The sequence below is a fragment of the Argiope bruennichi genome, chromosome 4 (genome assembly GCF_947563725.1).
Source record: "Argiope bruennichi chromosome 4, qqArgBrue1.1, whole genome shotgun sequence".
Classification (NCBI taxonomy): domain Eukaryota; kingdom Metazoa; phylum Arthropoda; class Arachnida; order Araneae; family Araneidae; genus Argiope; species Argiope bruennichi.
In genome coordinates this window covers 117,829,046-117,849,488 of record NC_079154.1, presented here as the reverse complement: position 1 = coordinate 117,849,488, position 20,443 = coordinate 117,829,046, and the positions used below count along the sequence as shown (strand labels likewise).

Here is a 20,443-nt window from a genome sequence, read left to right as displayed (position 1 = left end):
TTCCCAAATTACTTTTTAGGTAGAAGCTTTTCTGTGATTAAGTTTTTATATAATACATAAGAATCACGCAATATTTCAATTTTCACCCCGTCGATTATCTCCTGTTAAATGGATTTAACCCATCTATGACTAAAGAAGCATTTTCAACAGTCGTTTAGTGAGAAAAAAAAGATATTTTTTCGATTTTCAGACGCGTTTGTTAGCCAAAAGAAAAGTTAAGATCGAAATTTAATACTTTTTTTCCCGGTAAGACTTCTTATTTGCTGGTTTTTTTCTTTTTCAAGTAACTATACAAACACGGAATGAAAGCAAAAACCTAAGAAATGTAATACAATATAAAAAACCGGGGCACGTAAGTTATGTTTATTTAAAGCTGGAAATGAATATTTAAATAGCAGCGGTTTCAAAAAAGCCTAAATTATACAATACGAGTTCTCCTTTTCTCTCTTTTGTTTCAGTTTAAATAAAATTACAGTTCCTCAAAGCACCAGTCATGTGCCTTTCAAAAGAATACGTGAAACGACGTGTAAACGTAAGATCGAAATTTAATAAACAATTGTTGATATTATAAATTTAATGTCTCTAATGCACATTCAAGCAATTTTAAAAAATTTCATAAATAATATTTTAAATTTATTTTAAATTTGCATTGTATTAATAAATAATACTGAAAACGATAATTAAATTTAAAATTTAAAAATAAATCATACTTTATTGTGTATCTTATGTACTAGCTATACATTTCTTATTTGCGGCATCATCGCGATCTGTGTTTGGTTAACTGTATTTGCATAATGCTTATACCAAATCTCTATCGGCTAATATCGAAGAAGCAATGTAATATTTAAAAGTAATTTGCCACCTGTATATACTCGTTTACTTTTTTTTATGTATCATTCCTGCGAGTGTGGTTATATGTTGTGATTAGTATAGTTTCTGTTTTTTAACCTGATTGTTGTTCTATTAAATAAGTTATTTTCTTTTTCTGTTGTTGCTCCAATTTGTTGTCTACCTCTCGTCACAATATATATACCCTTTTGAATAAATATAGTTCTGTGGTTAGATATAATGTGAAGGATAATATTAATATGTGAAGGATGTATAATGTGAAGGATGTAGATATGACTGCTTAACAACGGGTCACTCTAATACTTCACCCATATCTACATATTTTATACGATTTATAGGCATACAAATGGACGTTTTATTTATATTTTTTTAAAAAACTGTAATTGTCTTTGACGAGTTGTGAATATTAAGCATATTATGCAAGAAATTTTCATTGAATGTTTGGAAACAAATTTTTCGACAAACACAATAAGTTTGACATTTTTAAGTAGACTTTCTTGCGTCTTTAAAGGAAGGCAGGGTCATGCTTAAATTAGCAAATGACAATCAGTCTTCTGTTGATTAATCAATTATTCTGAAATCATGAAAGTTGCTCTTTCCAATAGGAATGGAGAAAAAAAATGGCTAAGACAGAAAATTTTAGAATTTCAGGTCGGCGTCCTGGCATAGGGGTAGCGTGTCTTCCCCGCGATCTGGGCGTCACGGGTTCGAGTCCCGGTTTGGGCATGGTTGCTCTATCTGTGAGATGTGTGAATGTTCCCTCCTGTGAAAAGGAGTTGTGTAAGCGAATGAGTGATGCGTGAGTAGCAAAGTCGTACTCTTGGCCTTAGTTGGCGATACTATAAAAAGAAGAGACGCTCCAACTCCGGCTTAAATCGTTGTCTGCGTAACAGCGGGCTTGTCCGTGGCAAGTGCCATAAGAAACAACAAAAGAATTTCAGAAAAGGAGGAGGCAACGAATAAGTGGAACTTATTGAGTCTTTTACTTAATAAACTAAGCATTTTATTTCAAAAATACGAATAAATCCGAACTGAAATGAAACGACGTATAAATGTGAAATGCATAACGGGCGATCTGTTGATAGGCGATTTATAGTTTTTTTTTTTTTCACTTTAAAGATGGTAAACAGAAAAAATTTATATTCCCTCAGATCACTTTCAATAATAGGTATTTCTGCTTTTTATACTAATCATTAAATGCAGAATTTTCAAAAACAAACAAACAAATATCACAATCCAATATTTATTTATTTCGAAATATATAACATAAAAAATTAACTCATTGGTCTGATAGTCAGTAATTAGATACCCCGACATAATGCACTGGCAAAACATAATAATTAAATGTACTCGTGACATTTCATGCCTTTTGTACCAAATATATATTTTTAAAAAAAGCACACACAGCGGGAACAGTTTCCCGAAACTTTCTTCCACATACTGTCTAATAAAGAAATCCCTGAATGGCGCCAGTCCTCAATTTTGCATTTGCAGAATAAAACTTATGAAAATGTGAATTTGAGTATGTCTTCATAGTATGATAAAGAAAACCGGTATTAATTTATTAATTGGGTAGCAATGGCGAACAATAGTTAAGCCTCTTTAACGTAAATGTGGCGTTTTTACTGAAGCTGTCATGGCTATCGAAAATCTCAATGACCACGATGTAGCGTGCGATCTTTGTCAGTTTTCTTGACAATTGATAGCTAGTATGTACTTAATTCAAGAAAACCAGATAGTCGATAATGTATTTTTAATATCTTTTCTTCTCAAAAATTAAAATAAATTTTTTTTATAAGACTACATTGTAGTCATAAAATTACACTACAAATTTCATTTCACACTTAAGTCATTGCGTTTTTGATTTATTGCATTTATATGCATGAGTAAGAACTAACCGACATATGGTTAATTCCTCGACAAGTTTTATTAAATTTTGATAAGGATCTACATTTTAGATGCTAATCTTATATCCGACATTTTATTTATGTCTTTGTATATTTCGCACAAGAGAAGGTAAAAATTATTAAAGGTAATCGATTTTTTTCCTCCCACTCTGTTGCTATATAGGACAAACTATAATGATTGTTTCCACCAATTATCACAAGTTCATTTCTTTCTACATTTATGACTGGCCATCTTAGGCAACCATATGGCTTGTTGAAAATAGTGTCTGTAATTCTTCCTTATGTTCATCTTCTAATTACATGCTACCTCTCTCAGTACTGTAACTTTAATTTCTTACCCTATGTAATATGGACAGCTAATAAATCGTTTCTTCATTCCTTAGTTTTCAAGAAAGAGAGGAAAGGCATACGATTAAATATTCGAAGAGATAATGGAGATTGAACGATTAAATATTCAATGAAACGATAGAATTTCATTACAATAATGAAAGTATAAATATAGTAAACACTATGCAAAAAAAAAAAAAATCTTTAAAAATTATTAAAAATCAAAAAAATACAAAAATACTAAATTTGTACTAATAAAAGGATAATATTTGGATTTCCATATAATTCCACCATTCAAAATATATTCGCGGACAATTTGATAAATTTAAATTAAACGATCTGAAATATTAAACTTGAACAGAAAAACACAGAGACGCACATACTCCTTTATTATTAGTAATAGAGATAGAGATTATTTTACATGAATAATAGAAAGAAACTTTTCGCGTCTGTGAACATGCTTTGTTAGAATAATCAGAAAACAGTTTCGAACATGGTGACATAATTTGTCATTTGTAGTTTTAAAAAATGTGGCAATTTGAGTATATTAAAAATTGTATGATCAACACTATAAACCAGAATTGAAATTTTAATTTAGTTCTTTTCTTAATTTAGGGAACATACCAAAATAATAAAGCCAAAACTGGGCAAGGAAAGTAAATTATGGTCTTGATTTTATTCAAATATTATAAAATATATTAATTTTATAAAGCTTTCAAGAGTCCAACCTTAAAAATTTAAAATCAGTACTATAACCTAAAGATTCAATCATTTATAAGTTTTTTTTTATTTATTTATTTCATGTTATATTACGCTATTTATTGAAATCATACTGCTTCGTATTATTAATAATTAACGGTTTTAAGATATATTGCTTCTTTACATCTCATACGAGATGCAAGCAAAATTCATAGCAATCGAAAATACCATTTAGTTTTAATATCTGTTATTATAAATATATCGCATGTTCCAAGAATTTATGTCATTCCGATACATTTTATATAATGCTAATGGGCCGAATATATACATCTAGGAATGATTTAAAATTTATTTGAATTGAAATGTGGATAGAAATAACAAAATTATTAATGAATGAATGAAATAAATTCATGTAACCGCGCTAGGTAGTTTCTTTTGAAAGGAACTTCGTTCTTGAAATCATTTTAACATGGTGAAGACTGTTGCACATGAAATTTTCTACGAAGAACTACACAGAGAAACTAGCTTAAAGGTAAAGCTCTGACTTTAATTTACACTTGAGATATTTACTAAACTATTAATAGCTCTAGAGTCATCACTATTCTAGAAGTTTAATTTATAAGGCCCACCGCAGAGACTATATACATGGAGAAGACTATTACGAAGTTTTATGTAGATTCTGAAAATTGGGAATAGATAGAGTGTTAATCAGATTAGAATTTAAGCTTTAATTCATTACAAGGCTAGGAAATAAAGTATTATGTGAACCTTTTTTTAATCATTTCCTTAAAATGACAAAATATCGAGTGTTTTCACAATTGATGAAGAGCTGAGATTTTCAAATTTTTATTTAAAATAAAAAAACAACAACAAAAAGAAGAAAAAAAAAACGACATATATATCAGGCTATGATACAATACTCTGAAGTGTTTTATAATTCAAAAGGATGAAAAATGCTTATAAAAGACCATTTTGCTCATCGAAATGATATTTCCAGAACGTAGAAATATTTGTTTGAATTTTCACAATATTTTCATAAACGAATTCTTGCCAGTTTCACAACAAATAAATTTCAAATTCATTTATTAGAGACCATATTACTAAATTTTCAGGAAATGTATTAAAATTGCATAGAGTATTGTGTACTAATATTTTAGCATTGATTTAAAATTGACTTAGATGTTTGTCTTAGATTGCGTGAGAACCGAAATAATGTCAAACAGAACTTCACATCATACTAAAAAAGATTCAATATTACATAAATAAATACATAGTAAAATAATAAAAAGCAGTAACGTTGTTTTAGATTTAAGTAATTACAGAGATGTTCAAAGATAAAAAACTGTTGGATTTAATGTAACAAGATTAATTTTATTATCTTAAATTTAAATTTCCTATTAAAAGTAAGGATTTCTTCAAAAATACTCTTTATTAACGGACTTTATAAAATACTAAGAACTAGTAAATGTAATTGATTTTTAACATTTTTCAACAGGACGTTTCTCGAAATTTCTGAAGAATTCGTTGTTTAAGAATGGTATGAATTCCAGCACGATAATATTCTTTGATTTTTTTATAGCATTTACAAAAAGCTGAGTTGCTTATAATTCATTAACACTTAACTTTATAATTGCTGGCAATGAGTAAGATTTGAAATCGATTCAAATACTTTCAGAATGAGGCGAATTGTTATTTATATATATTTCTATGACAGTACAAATAAATTAATCTAAACCAGTTTGAAATAAAACCCGTGAAAATGCAAGAAATAATTGACATGTGATCGATACAATATCTAACAAATTTTTTTTTTGATGATTAAAATGGAATATATTTCAAAGAATATATATTGCAGTAAAATAACCAGCATGTAATGAAACAGAGAATAATTTAAAATATATTAAAGCAGAGAATATATTAAATTCATCAAACCATATTTTTTTTTTACTTAATTATTACTTTCTTATCTGAATTCTTTTACTCGATTGCTTTATTCTAAAGAGTTTTATGAGTACATAGAAAAATATGATTTTATGTATCGTCCTTTCATAAAAGAACCTCTTATGATATTTAAACAAAAAAATGGCTACTTAGTGGCGAAAGGAATTCAAAATAATTGTAATGTTATATTTTTTCTCATCACGATCTTTAAAAATAACTTACACGATGATAGATACGACTAAAATTGATACTTTAAAATTAGCGAAAATTCTCGATATTTTTTAGAATCACGTAAACCAAAGAAATTTACGTGATTAATTTAGATTTACGTGACTCTAATTTACGTATTTTAGCGATTAGAATTACATATTTTTTAGAGTCACGTAGAACAAACATTATTAAACTGCCATCGTTATCATTGATTGAATTCAAAGAAATTTTTATTTTTCAGGAGAACAAACTACTTGCAGCAAATAAAATAAAACTTATTTTTAAGTCTTCCTAAGAAATTTTCTGGGATAAATTCATTTGAAAAATTTAAATATCTCATTTTAAAAAGCTTCCACTAATAATACGATAATTTCAGCTCAGTTTGAAAGAGTAAATATTTTTTCCACAGAATTAATAATGATGAAAAGAGTTTAGAATGTTGTTTCATTTCGTGTTTTATCTTGTTTAATATCTCTAAACAAGCACTTTAATTCAAAAATCGAAAATATAATTAATACCTTGGTAAAAAGAAAATTTCAAATTTTTATACATTTAAAATGTATGAAGTTTTCGGAAGTTATTCTTATTTTATATGATTTGCGAAAATGAAGAACAAAATAAATTAATAGTGATATTTTAAGGCAAAAGTATGTCCACAGCTTGTAAGAGTGGTTTGTTTCTTCATTTTAAAATATATGTTAATAAAATAAGAGCGATTTATTCTAAAACAAAAAAGCATTCAAAAATATATTTTAATTAATCCAACAAAATTAGTGAATAAATTACATATTATTATGTTGCAAAAGAACAGAAAAGATCGTCGCTTTATATTTCGCTTCTTGAAATAAATTTTAGACTTTTTTCTTTGGTATATTTTTGGTAATAAAATTACTGTTCTTAGCTATTTTCTTAGCAGATTAATCGTTTGCTTTATTTAAGTGTAAAATACTTCTCGTTTGATAAGAAGTATTCTATAAAGGAAATTCTTACAAACGGATTTCCTGAAATTATTATTTAATAGAAATTTAATCAGTTTTAGGTCAAAAGACGTTATTTTATATCATTTCTGATTTGTTCTATCGGTATTTTCATCGTGAAGCATAGGCAGTTGAGTCTCATACTTACATTTTACTTGAAGGATGGCAATGGAGTCGAGAAACAGGAAGTTCAGCTGAAGCGAGAAATTCGTTTGCGCAATTCTGAATGGCCAGCTAGGAACGAAGTGAGCGCTGAGAGTCGGAACCCGCGGAGAAAATACTTCGTTCCGGCGCAGTTTCGTTTCCTGCTGCTTATAGGTGGATTTCGGTGGTGACGTCATGGACCCCAAACTCCAATCTTGAATCAGAATTCACTAATCCACAAATAATGTTATTATTCGAAGAATACGTTGAAACCCGACGTAGGCGAAGTTAAGGTCAAAATGTCACATTTATTTTAGGAAGCAATATAAATTCCAAACATCTATAGTACATTATATCAAATTAAAAACTTTTGAAGAAAATCGTTAAGCACTAAATGTCAATTTATAGTTTTAAGATAATTAACTCTAGAATTTAAATTTAGAATTCATTATTAGTATGTTTGCCGTTGTAATGAAACATATCTGAATTATTATACATCAGTAGGTATTAACGATAAAAATAATTTTGATTATCAAGTTAGAGAATTCACAATGGATCATATTTCCTTAAACAGCCAGAAATAAGAAAATTTATGTTTCGTTATTTATTAAAACAAGAAAATATACAAAAATGTATTTCATGTAAATATAGAATATTTGACATATAATCATTATAATCTATTTTCAGAAGGAGGTCTTCTTACTTATGTCAGCAAAAGATATTCATCTTTTCCATTAACTTGAGTAAAATTTCTAATTTTGGATGTCTACATTACAAAAAAAATTATTTCGGATTGGTCAAATCTGATTCTTTACCCTATTTCGGTACTATTATAAAAGCATAAAATGGATATTTTCAGAAATTTTATTCGAAACCAAATAGTCATTACGTGTAACCTACTGTTTGCGTTTTTGCTTTTAAAGGTTTAAATAACAATAAATGAAATATTAAAAAGTGTAACATTTAAACTTTTTGCGTTCAGAAATATGCTTTCATTAAATATTTCCAACTTCTTTAAACGCCATTAAAGAAAAGAAATACATCAAAAAAGAGAAAATAATACTTTGGTTCGATATAATATATGTGTTGAAAAATTGGATATTTTTCTTCAGTTTTGGAAATTAATAGAACCAAACATAAACTTGAAAGTATTTATATTCATTATTTGTGATTTCTCAGAATTTAAAATTACAGAATTGACAGAATTTAAAATTATAAGAAAATCTTATTATGTAGAAAAAAAAAGGTCATGAAAATATTTTTGCTCACCAACATCCATGTTATGCGTGGCTGATTGAAATTTGTTCCGGACAATTTCGGATCTTTCTCTGTTTAATTTTTACATTCATTATCTAACTAAATTATTTTTATAATTACATATTGCGAATCAATAATTTATATATCTGAACCATTATAACATTTTCAATATTATTAAGAAATTGATAAAAACGAAAATATTCTGATATATAATGACTCGTATGATAAAGCATTCTTTTCAAAACCAATATTTACAATTAAATATTATTCACTCATAAAACACAATGTAAGATACTTTTCAATGTCGTGACATGGACCAAATAATTATATTTCATTATTCTAGAAAAAAAATCTTGCTTATTTCTTTTTAAGATATTGTGAAAAATAAAGAGAGTGATTGATTTCTGTAATCATCAAAAGAACTTTAAGATGGTATTGAAATTCTGAAAATAGAATAACAGCCTAAAAGTTTAAACTATAGACTATAAAAATTAGAGCTAAACTAGTAGATAAAAAATAATTTATAGCTTCTTGAGTTCCATTAGTGCATATCAGAGACAATTATTTAATTATTTTATTATTCAATTATTTATTGATTAGAATTAAATTATTATTCTTCATCAGAGCCTATTCTACTTCTTTAATGAATTATTTCTGTTGCCAGATTCATTTAACTGTAACTTCAAATATTTAAAAACTGTTCTAGACAGATTCTTTTCCCATGCGGCGATTTCTTTTGAATTATCTCTTCACATAATACGAATTGTTTTTAATAGCTTTTTATAACAAAATTTGCAAAACAAGTTCAAATATTTTTGAAACTAAACAAGTTGCTTTTTTTTACAGCATTCTAATATTCTTAACTGCCACACTGTATCGAAGATTTGAGACCAGATTTCTTTTTTCACCCGAGGCACGATGTTTAATGGCATGATTTGTGATCTGTCTCATTTAATTTCTATTGCAAAAAAAAAATCAGAAAATTTCTAAAACTATTAATCTACCAATAATTTCAATTGTTTAATTCTGATAAGGTTAATAATGTTTTAATAATTTTTCAAAAGGAAAGCACATTATTATGAAAAAATAATTTTATGAAAATTTTGATTTATAAATAATAATATATAAATGTAAGTTTCTTAATATCTTGATGTTCAAAATTATTTTTCTTTGTAACGGCAACTTCTAAAGCCACAACTTAATAAGATGACGTATAATATGCTGAAACAGAATAGCTAAAAAAATTTCAGTACAATTTCAGAAATCAATAATTTATCATTTTATATTGAATTATGAAGTAAAATATATAGTATTATTTATATATCATCAATTTACCATAAAAATTAATATCCATATGAGGATTGGAAATCCAAAAATGTTGCCAATACATTTACCTGCAAAATCCTACACATATGGTTATATTGAATTCAATTTATCATGTTTTCATTACAGGCATTAAAAATTTTCATATGAAAATTTCTCTTATTTAGTACATAGGAAGCTAAAATTCCTTTAATCTATTATGGCCATGAGAGTAAAAATTGTTCTTAATTTCAATATGATGTTTAGCTCATTTTTATTACACAGTTGTTTGTTCAATTAGATTCTCAAGGATTCAGTTTTCTAACATTTTTTATCAATTTGTAAGTTAATATATGTTTGAAAATATGAGAAACAAAATAAAACTTGCATTTATGCTAAAGTTGACCATTCAATTTTCAAAGTTTTATTAGCATGATTCAGAGTAATACTGCTTTCAAATACTTAGACTTTTCTCTGATTTTACATAAATATAACAATAAAAAGCATAAAATTTCAAAACATTTTCAACACTCTCAGTAAAAAATTACCGAGTAATTATAAAAAATATCTCCAGGAAATAAAATTGACATTTTTTTTTTTTTTTTTTCATATTTGCACTTCTTCACTTGTACTATCAAATGCAATTTAAACGCCTTTAGTGGTAAAAGCTTTTACTTTCCAGCATTTAGTAATAAAATAAAATAAAATATATATGCAATTTTCTTTTTGTGTCAAAAAACGCTGGATTGACAAACGTGGTGATGATAATTTAATCCTTCTTGGATGGCTTCGAAAGTCTGATAATCTTAATGGATTTCTTGCTTGAAGTTACATGTTGAAGTTGAAGAAACTGGGTATATGCCATCATTGCAAGCTACATAGAGTGAATTCTAGACTTCGAATTACAAACGCATTTACAAACATAAGCAGAAACATGTTTCATGTCCCAGGAGAGAAATGGGCAGCTGTAAATATGTAAGGAAAGTAAATAAAACTTTTCTAACTATTCGGAAAAAAATGGAAATGTTTACCTTTTTTTTTATTGAATAATACTTATTTTCATAGTTGAGGTACTATCTGAAATATAGTAAGTTAATATCAAATGGTTATTTTGTAATTCTACATCATTAAATTATCATCTATGATGTTTTCAAAACAACTTTTTATATCTGGGAACCGAAAAAATTTTACGAGTGATATTACTTAATAATTCCAAAGGAACTCTATAAAAATATTTAAATTTAATAACACGTATTGGGAAATACATGCTCTTTCGTGGAAAAATCCCGTTGCAATAAATATTTTAAAGCAAATCAAATTTTAATCCTTACACTGAGTCAAAACGATTAGTATTATGAAAAGCTCATCACACTAGTTTTTAAAAAAATTAAAAATTTATGAATTTTACACATTTTTAGCCTGATTCCAAAAATATCATTTTCAAATTATTATTACCTCTCTGTTGAGGAGTATGTTAACTCAAAACGTAAATAACTCGAAGAATGAAATTTAGTTTGTTGTCTTTACACATTAATTGTCGGTCTCAAATTTTGGACATACTCGTGGAATGGTAGTTATTATTATATTATACATAGAATTACTATATAATTGTTTGACCTTGTATAAGAACACAACAACAAAATCGCAACAGAGCAATCAATTTGAATTTGGTATGTTGCCTTGATTCCCAAATCTATTCCAAATATCGGGAGGGATAGCCTGGTTGGTAGAGCGTCGGATTCGCGTCCCTTAGATTGCGAGTTCGAACCCCGCCGGCCGAAGATTCCCGGCGTGCCTGGTGGCTGACACGCGTATAAATCTGTCGTGGTCACAAAGTCCTCCATGTCGAGAGTAATACCATTGAGGGTACTGGATCAGGGATGGTTGTTCTCTGATTCGGGTCTAAATTACGATCTGTGGATGCGTGAATGAAGTCTGCCCTCTAAAAAGGGTTGTGGCCTATGTGTAGCTAAGTTGTTCTCTTGGCCCTAGATGGCGCTACTGTAAAAACAAGAGACGCTCCTCCACCGGCTTAAAATGGCTGTCTTCGTAACAGCGGGTTTGTCCATGGAAAGTGCCGTAAGGAACAACAACAACACACCAAATATTAGAACGAATTAATTAAAGAGAAAGTATGCAAAATGCATATTCGACTCTTATCAGGTGAAAGTAAATACAAAACCATCCACATTATGTCAGTATACGCGATTCTCAAGGTTATTTTTTTAACGAATTCGACAAATTTTGTAAAAAGTTCTTGCTACTAATTGACAGCAAGTATTAAATATCCCAAAAGAGTTATTTTCTTTATTTCAATAAAATCCATGAATTCGAAAATTAATTAAAAAACTGGATTACTTTTCAAAACTTAAAGAAAATGAATTCGAAGCATGAAATTTGGTTTGTGATGTTTCAATATTAATTATCGATTTCAAATTTAGGGCAAGATTCATAGTATTATAGTTATTATTATATTATGTATGGACTTACTATATATTTGTTTCCCCTTATGTATATGAAAACAACGTCAAAACTCACTTAACTGGTCAACTAAATGAAATGTGGTATGTTGTCTGGATTCATAAATCCATATTAAATTTTAGAATTAATTAATTAAAGAGAAGGGGTAAAAATTCATACTCTATTTTTATCATTATAAGGTGAAAGTAAACACATAACCTGTCATATTACGTCAGTATACAGTAATCTCGAGGTTAGTATTTTGTTTTTTAACGAATTTCATAAATTTTGTGAAAAGTACTTACTACCAACTGGCAACAAGTTTTTAATATCCGCCACGAATTCTTTTCTTTAATTAAACAAAACCCATAAATTCAAAAATTAATACAAATATTTATTCTTCGAAGAATAACAATAATGAAAATTAACAGATATAATTCTTTCTACCAAAACTCAAAACAGATTCTTCAAGTCCATGATCGATTTAATTAATCCAAATTTAAATTTAATTGCATTAGTCAGAACAGAATGAGCAAACATAAAGTCAGTAATCAATACTTCAAGAGATTTCTAAATTTTAGAATTCAAAATTTTAAGAAAATTAGAGCATCTCAGATTCTTGTACGGTCCTCCTTCAAACACAATTTTCAAACAAATTTTCTTTCTTTAATTAATTTAGTTATTTTAATTTCAAAGCAGTATTATTTGATAAATAGTAGCTTTCTGGGGTCTTATGAATATTTATTAAGATAATTGAATCTGATTCTTTTGCAAGTTGTTACTTTTCAAAAAAGATACTTAAAACTCCTAAGAGAATTAGACGTCATTAACTTCAGTTGTTTCGGTTTCTTTTAAATTTAGGGTTCATAAAGTGCTTTTCATCATTGTATTGATAATATTTTCGCAGAAACCACTTAAAGTTAAGATGGAACTTTTAAATAAAACTGTAAGATTAATTCCATTAGATATTTTTTTTTCTATTTCTTTGTCAATGAAATATAATTAGAAGTTTCGGTGAGACGACTAATTTTCGGCTTTACCACTACTGCCTGTATTTTTCTCCATTCATCGAATTTTGTAAAGGATTTTTTTTAATATCATATGATGTCAAATATCTGTGACGAAGTATGTTTTATATATCATGGCATTAGTACAATCATAAATATTACGTTTATGTAGGCAATCGTGCCCTATATATATATATATATATATATATATATATATATATATATATATATATATATATATATATATATATATATATATATATTTATATTTATATATATATATTGTTACGAACCTGTGATGCGGCTTCCCAGCATAGTGGGTTCCATAGGAGGTTCCAGAGCTTGGCTACAAACTTGGCAACCATTTGGCGACTTGGCGACGAATTTGGCGACTTTGGCGCCAAAATAGATTATACCCGAAACATCGAGAATTTTCCCGATCTGTCCAGTAGGAACGGAGATACGCCTCGAACGTTCCTGATTGGTTGAGAGGCTTCTAGCCCCGCCTCCTGAGACCCATAAAAGGAAGCACCCGCAGCTGCCGGGCAGTGGTTAGTCGAGTCGTGAACCGGGACGGTGAATTGCTAAGAAGTCGGAAGCGGCAGAGCAGAGTAGTGTGGACCAGTGGTGAGTGCAGTGATGAATTGAGTAGTCGGAAGCGACGGAGAAGAGTGGTCGTGGACCAGTGGAGTCGTCGTAGTTGTGAACCGACGGTGAATTGAGTCGTGGACCAGTAGAGTCCAAGAGTAGTCGGAGGCGACGGTGAAGAACTCGTCTTCCAGGGACTAGCGGAGCAGAGACGGAGTAGAACTGCTGTTTATACCGTTGTATGCTGCTGTGTATATTGTTGTATGCTGCACGTCTCGGCTGACGATAATCGTCTTCTGTGCTGTATATAGTTGTCGTCTTTGTGCTGTCCTGTGTGTCTTCGTGTAAATAAACGTCGTTCTTTTATTTTCTACTGCCGCCTGGTGATTGAGTGTTCTCCACACCATATAACTCCCACTATCCAAACGAACCTCGGGAAATTTCGGAACAATATATATATTTCTGTTATTTAAGTCAATAAATGTACCACTAAAAAAATTATGAAGTCTGACATCTGATCAGTGGATGGTATCTTATTTTTATTTCTGGCTTAGGAATAAATCATACTCACATACTGGAGGGAAAATGTGCTGCGAAGAGCTTATTATTCCAAGTGTTTATTGGCGAAGTGTTTATTATTCCAAGTGTTTATTGGCGAAGTGTTTATTATTCCAAGAGCCATTTTTGGCTACATTGTGCAGAGCTCGTGATTTCAAGCCCTAAAAAAGGCAAAAAGTAAAGTCTAAGGAAAGATTATAAAACAATTCAAAAGAATTAAAATGTAAAAACAATATAAGTCTAGATAAATACGCAAAATTCATAATGATACAACAATGAATGGTTAAATTTTAAAAGTATAAAAATTATAAAAAAATGTTATTGTTATCATGAAGGTGGGCCCCTCAAGGGCTCACTTACTTTAGATCTGTACGGGTGTCCCAATTCCGAGGTTTCCAGGGATCTTTCCTCTTTTTATGTTCACTCTCCTACACGCCTTCTGCTTTCTTCTGTGTTTTTTCCTTCCCTCGACGGCAAGCGAGGGGGCTCACCATCAGAAGCTGTCGCCGCTCTGTTTGCTTCTGGCTTCTCATGGATAGCCAAAAATGGCGATCCATTAGACGGGCGGTGCACTGTGGCCCCCGTTGTGTCAATCGGCCGGTACCTAACCACCTGAATGGTTAATCTGCTAGGGATCAAGCGAAGTGGTGACTCCTTGGGTTTGGCGTTAAGGATGGCCACTGTCCTCGGAGATAACTCTGAGCGTATAGTTACCGGCCAGCACTAAGATATAATATAGGGATATTTGGGAATTGGGAGAACCGGTGTCTGCCATCCCTTGTTAGGCTCCCTCATGGCGGTGCCGTAGGGTCTGAAATTTCATCAGTATCGTATAGGCAAACGCAAACCTGCTCCCTTAAGTGGGCAACAAAATGTTTCCACTTTTCCAACAGTACCTAATTTTCCAACCTTTTTCGTTATCAAAATATCATCTGCTACTGCATTTCATTTCTGTCTCTCCGTTTCTTGTTGAAAGAGGTTTTACTGGCAATATTGGTAAAGTTAAAAGTACTAAAAAACTTCTTTCTGGCGATTTGCTGATCGAAGTACAATCTCGTAAACAATATGTACAAATTATGAAATTAAAATCTTTGAAAAATATACAGTCGTTGTTTCTCCACATTCTTCACTGAATTCCTCCAAAGATGTTATTTCCTGCGGGGAGCTGTTCAATGTACAATTAGAAGAAATATCAAAAGAGTTACAAGGACAAGGAGTTGTCATGTACGCCGTATCTCTATACTGAGAGATGGCCAGCTCCTAAATACCAAACATCTAGTTCTTCTTACTTTTAGTTTTTCCAAATTACCTGAGTACCTTAAGGCGGGGTACATACGTCTGTTGGTTCGACCATATATTCCGAACCCGCTTCGTTGTTTTCAGTGCCTACGGTTTGGACATTCAAGAACTTCTTGCCGCGGGATACTAACTGCGCCAGCTATGCGGAAGTAGGTCATGATAGTACGCAATGCACATCTCGGGAAAAATGCTTTAATTGCCAAGGTGTATATACTTCCTTTTCTTGGAACTGCCCTGCATGGCAACTGCAAAATAATAATTAGTATAAAAATTAAAAAACAAATTTCTTATCCTGAAGCTCTTAAACTCGCAAAATCTCAAACTCCTGTATCTGGTACTAGCTACTCTTCTATGATCAAAAAACCATCTGCAACTGATCTTATTCAAAACAATGGAAACAACATGCTTACTGATAATAAGCATGCAACAGTCCGCTATTGTAACATCACTGCCAATAGCTCTCGATAGTAATATTTTTCCTCAGCCAACTGGTCATGAATGTGAAACTTCTAATGTCCTGTCTAGTGAAATGCCACAGGACTTGCATAAATTTAAAACTGTTACGTATAAAAAAAAATATAAAAAATATCACAAGCAAAATTCTGAAAATATATCGAATTCTAAATTCTTCACCTCGACAAGTCTCCCAATCTATGCCAGTCTCTAATTTTAACACTTCGCAGACAATTAATTCCAAATCAGCTGATAAAATGTATGAAGCCAAATCTGAGCTTGAAACCATGACCACAAATAAGCCCAATAAAAATACTGACAGCGAAATAGGATCAGAAAATGCAATAGAATCAATCCCCATGAAACAATTGATGAAACTCCATCTGCTCCGGAACCTTATACCGATTCCACCACAGTTGATAAAATTATTTTTAAACAAAATCCTCAAAAATGTCCGGTTCAATGGGATGGTTTTAAAATTTTTTACAGTGAATCTTTAAGTACCCCTATTCATAACAAATACTTGAAAAAACGAATCAAAAGATTACAATGATTTTTTTTTCTTTTCACCTGATTTTGTAATTTATTGCACCTGTTTTAATGTTGTGATAGTTGCATTTTCACCTTTTAAATTTCATTGATATTTTAATCTTTTAACATTTTTGGAAAAATTTTCTTTCTGAAATGTAATTTGCATTTTTAAAAGCGCCGATACTATTCATTATTGTATGTCTTTCACCAAGGGAATTTATGATTTTAAATCGTATGATTGAATTACCAATACCATGAAGGAAAAAGATTAAAGTGATATCTCAGTTAAACTTTACAAGTTTTTTGACAGAATGAATAGATAGATTCTAGCATTTTTAAAATCCCATTTAATAATTATTTAATTAATTGAAAATTTTAGAATATTTTGCATACAGCTGTTTTAAAAAATGTTTTTTAGTATTTGTATGAAGAAAAACAATAATTTAATTCTGACAAAAAGATAAATGAAATTTTAAGTTTTATTTATACAATGCTTACCTCCCTCAATTTTTTTTTTTTTTTTTGCATCATATCTATTATTAAAAAAAAATTGTGCCCCCAATATTTAGGTAAAACTTTCAATGTTAATGATCAAATTTTAAAATCTAAAATCTGTAGATTTCAAACTTGTTCTACCCACGGCTCACTTCTGTTTCTTGATGCCACTGAATGTATCTATAAATGAAATCATTCGTACTTTCCTTACATAAGATAGAAAAAGAGACACAAAGTTTATTTATGAAGTGTTGAAATCGATAATACACAAATTAGATAAAATAATGGGAAATTCTGAATGACGTGAGTGCCACAGAAAATACTGCTTTAACACCTAGAGAGTTGAAATGCAAAATCCGAAATATGAAAATAGTGGAGAAGAAATAAGCTTTAATGTAAATAGAAGAACAGCTGGGCATCCTGCGGGAAATCAACCTTGTTTGAAGGTTTTGAAGAAAAGAATTGAAAGCATCGCTTCTTCTCTCTGGAGTCTTAGATAAAAATCTTGGTCTTGATTTAAAGTACCTGCAATAAATATTCGAACTATAAGCACATTATTTCTCTTCTTTGATAACTAAAAACTTTCATTTAAATGAATCAGTAACTTGATTTTTCCGAGACCTTAATAACCAGGAAACTGAAGGCAATTAAACTATAACGAATTCTTTAATAAGAATCAATGGAATAATTCTAAGAAAAACGATATTTTAATTCAGTACATATGTAAAACACTCATATTATTTTAGATTAATTAGACTAACTGAATCATATACAAGTTTTATTTGTTTGTATACAAAGTGCAAAAAGATGTAGTCACCAAAAACTTAGATTTAGACATCTTCATCAATTTCCACAATTTCAATTTTCCTCACTAAGAAATAACCATTTTTGGAGCTATGCCGACCTATGAAAACGATAACAACAAAACACAATTAATAAACTTCCAGATTTCTATCAAATTTTGGATGGAATCCGATTGCGGGAAATCTGTATGCCCGCTTATTCAAGAGCATGCAAAGAATTATTCAAAATTATAAATCAAAAAACAATTATTCAAAACACACACACACACACACATACCGTAGAATATGACAGATAGAAATTGCATAATATTTTATAATAAGATCTATAAATTTAATTCAAATGTTATATTTAAAACCGAAAAAAAAAGGGAAAAGGTTCATTTAATAAATACATATGAAAGTTTAGTTTTGTTATATTAACATCCCATTCGATGGTAGCACTTGGGTATTTGGGGATTGACCTCGTAATTTCGAATTCTAATAAATATATGCAAAAATAAAATGAAAAAGTAAATGATAGTTAAAAAGGTTATTATGTCGTCTTTCCCAGTATAAAATAACTTATATTAAAAATTTATTTGACTAAAATCCTTTAACTGGTATCCAAATAATATACTAGAAAATAGCATAATATTGGCGACTTGGCATCCGTTGGTGATATGAAAGAACGCCAAGTAGTGGATTTCATATTAATGGAAATTTTGATTTAAGATTTTTTGCACTGCGGGAGAGAGTATTTAGTTTTTTTAGTTGAAGAAATTTTGGTAAAATTTTGAAAAAAAAAATTTTTTTCATAACAATTTTTATCTAGTGCTGATATTGGAAGTAGAATCTAATTGTGTTCCACAATAAACTGATCTAAAATAAATTATAATGAAATAAATTATGATGTTCCAAAAATTTGAAATCAAATACCTGATAGAATCACCCCAGGATTCTGTATCTGAATAGATGAAAAGGAAATCTGACTACAGTGTAGAAATAAGTCAAACAAGAAAGTTTTTTTTTTCTAATGAGACTATCAGCAGATACTTTAAAAAATAAGTAATTTTGGTTAAAAATAAATTTTTTTAGAAATAAACTTTTGAAAGAAAAAAATGTTAGCTAAAATGCGTTTGCTAATTTGCTTTGATGTATATATTCACAAAACTACATGTTTTTTGTAATTCCACAGGAACATCGATACACGAAAATAAGGCTCACAATTTTTTCACAAATCCTATAATTGCTTGTTGCTTTAACTGGCATCCAGGCGTTATGCAAAGACACTTTTGACGAATTCTGTGTGTATGGGATGAGAGTTATCCAAACTTTAAAACCCAAAGTTTATACAAATAATATTTTTGAATTGTCTCATTTCTTCTTTAGCACCCCAAACACTTTTCATTTGATTTGATTTGATCCCCTATGATCTTGATCCAATTGCTAATACTGAATATCAGAAATCAAAAAGGGCTGATGGGTGAGGCCTGAATTTCATAAATATACTGACGACTGGAAAGCGGCAATCGGTGAAGACTTCCACGTAGATTTCCATAATTTTTTTTAAAGCGGTGAAATTTGAACTCGCATTTGTACCACAACAGGCAGGCATTCTATTTGAAAGGTGGCAACAATCCAGTGGCTGCCATAGACGGCGAGTGAATCCTAAAGACTCTATAAACGACAGATTTCCAGTTATCTCTAAATTGATAATTTGTGTTTGGAACACGACAAAAACAAGCTGACGTAATTAACTAATAAAATGCAAGTTCCCGGTTTTCGGCTCCAATATGTTGAGTATCGAACGTACCTATGTCGACTAGTCACTCATATACTATAAAACGAGCAAAAGAAAGAAAATGTGGTTTATTTACAAGATATATTAACAAGAAGATTAGCAGTCCGAATTCTGTCCATCAGAATGTTCTTTTTAACAGCACCGAATTCTACCTATAAGAATGTTCTTTTTAATAGCACCGAATTCTACCTATAAGAATGTTCCTTTTAATAGCACTGAATTCTACCTATAAGAATGTTCTTTTTAACAGCTCCGAATTCTACCTATCAGAATGTTCCTTTTAATAGCATCGAATTCTACCTATAAGAATGTTCTTTTTAATAGCACCAATTCTACCTATCAGAATGTTCTTTTTAATAGCACCGAATTCTACCTATCAGAATGTTCTTTTTAATAGCACTGAATTTTTGTCTATCAAAAAATACTTTTCAAGCGGGAAATATGTTTCTAACGTCGGCGAACAGCGCTGCCATTTCGTTCACTGGAAGTTCAGCAGATATTATTTTTTCATAGCTAATTTATAAATCATTAGATATAGACACATATTAACAGATATAAAAGTTACAGCTCAATAAGTTTTGATTGTAGAAGAGTAAATCTTTTCTTGTTTAAAATGTCAATATATCAATATTATTTTACTAAATAATGTTGTATTAGAAGCCAATTTCCAAGATAACGAAAGAATTTCGAAATTAAATTTTTACAGCACATTTTCCCCTCAGTATGTGAGTATGATTTATTCCTAAGGCAGAAATAAAATTAAGAAGATAACCATCCACTGATAATCCAAATTATATCAGGACATGGAGATTTTCCGCATACATACGGCTGTACACAAGGAGAAGTAAATGAATAT

The 20,443-nt window shown here is 29.9% G+C and overlaps 1 protein-coding gene across 2 annotated transcripts in view; it reads right to left on the bottom strand.

Moving 5' to 3' along the window:
* LOC129966802 (cardioactive peptide-like) overlaps window positions 1-7,178 on the bottom strand; it is a 182,178-nt gene extending 175,000 nt beyond the window's left edge. For both annotated transcript variants that reach the window (XM_056081374.1, XM_056081375.1), the window contains exon 1: window positions 7,059-7,178. The gene's annotated coding sequence lies outside the window, so the exon portion shown is untranslated. The remainder of the gene's footprint in view (window positions 1-7,058) is intronic.
* Window positions 7,179-20,443: the final 13,265 nt, after the last annotated feature.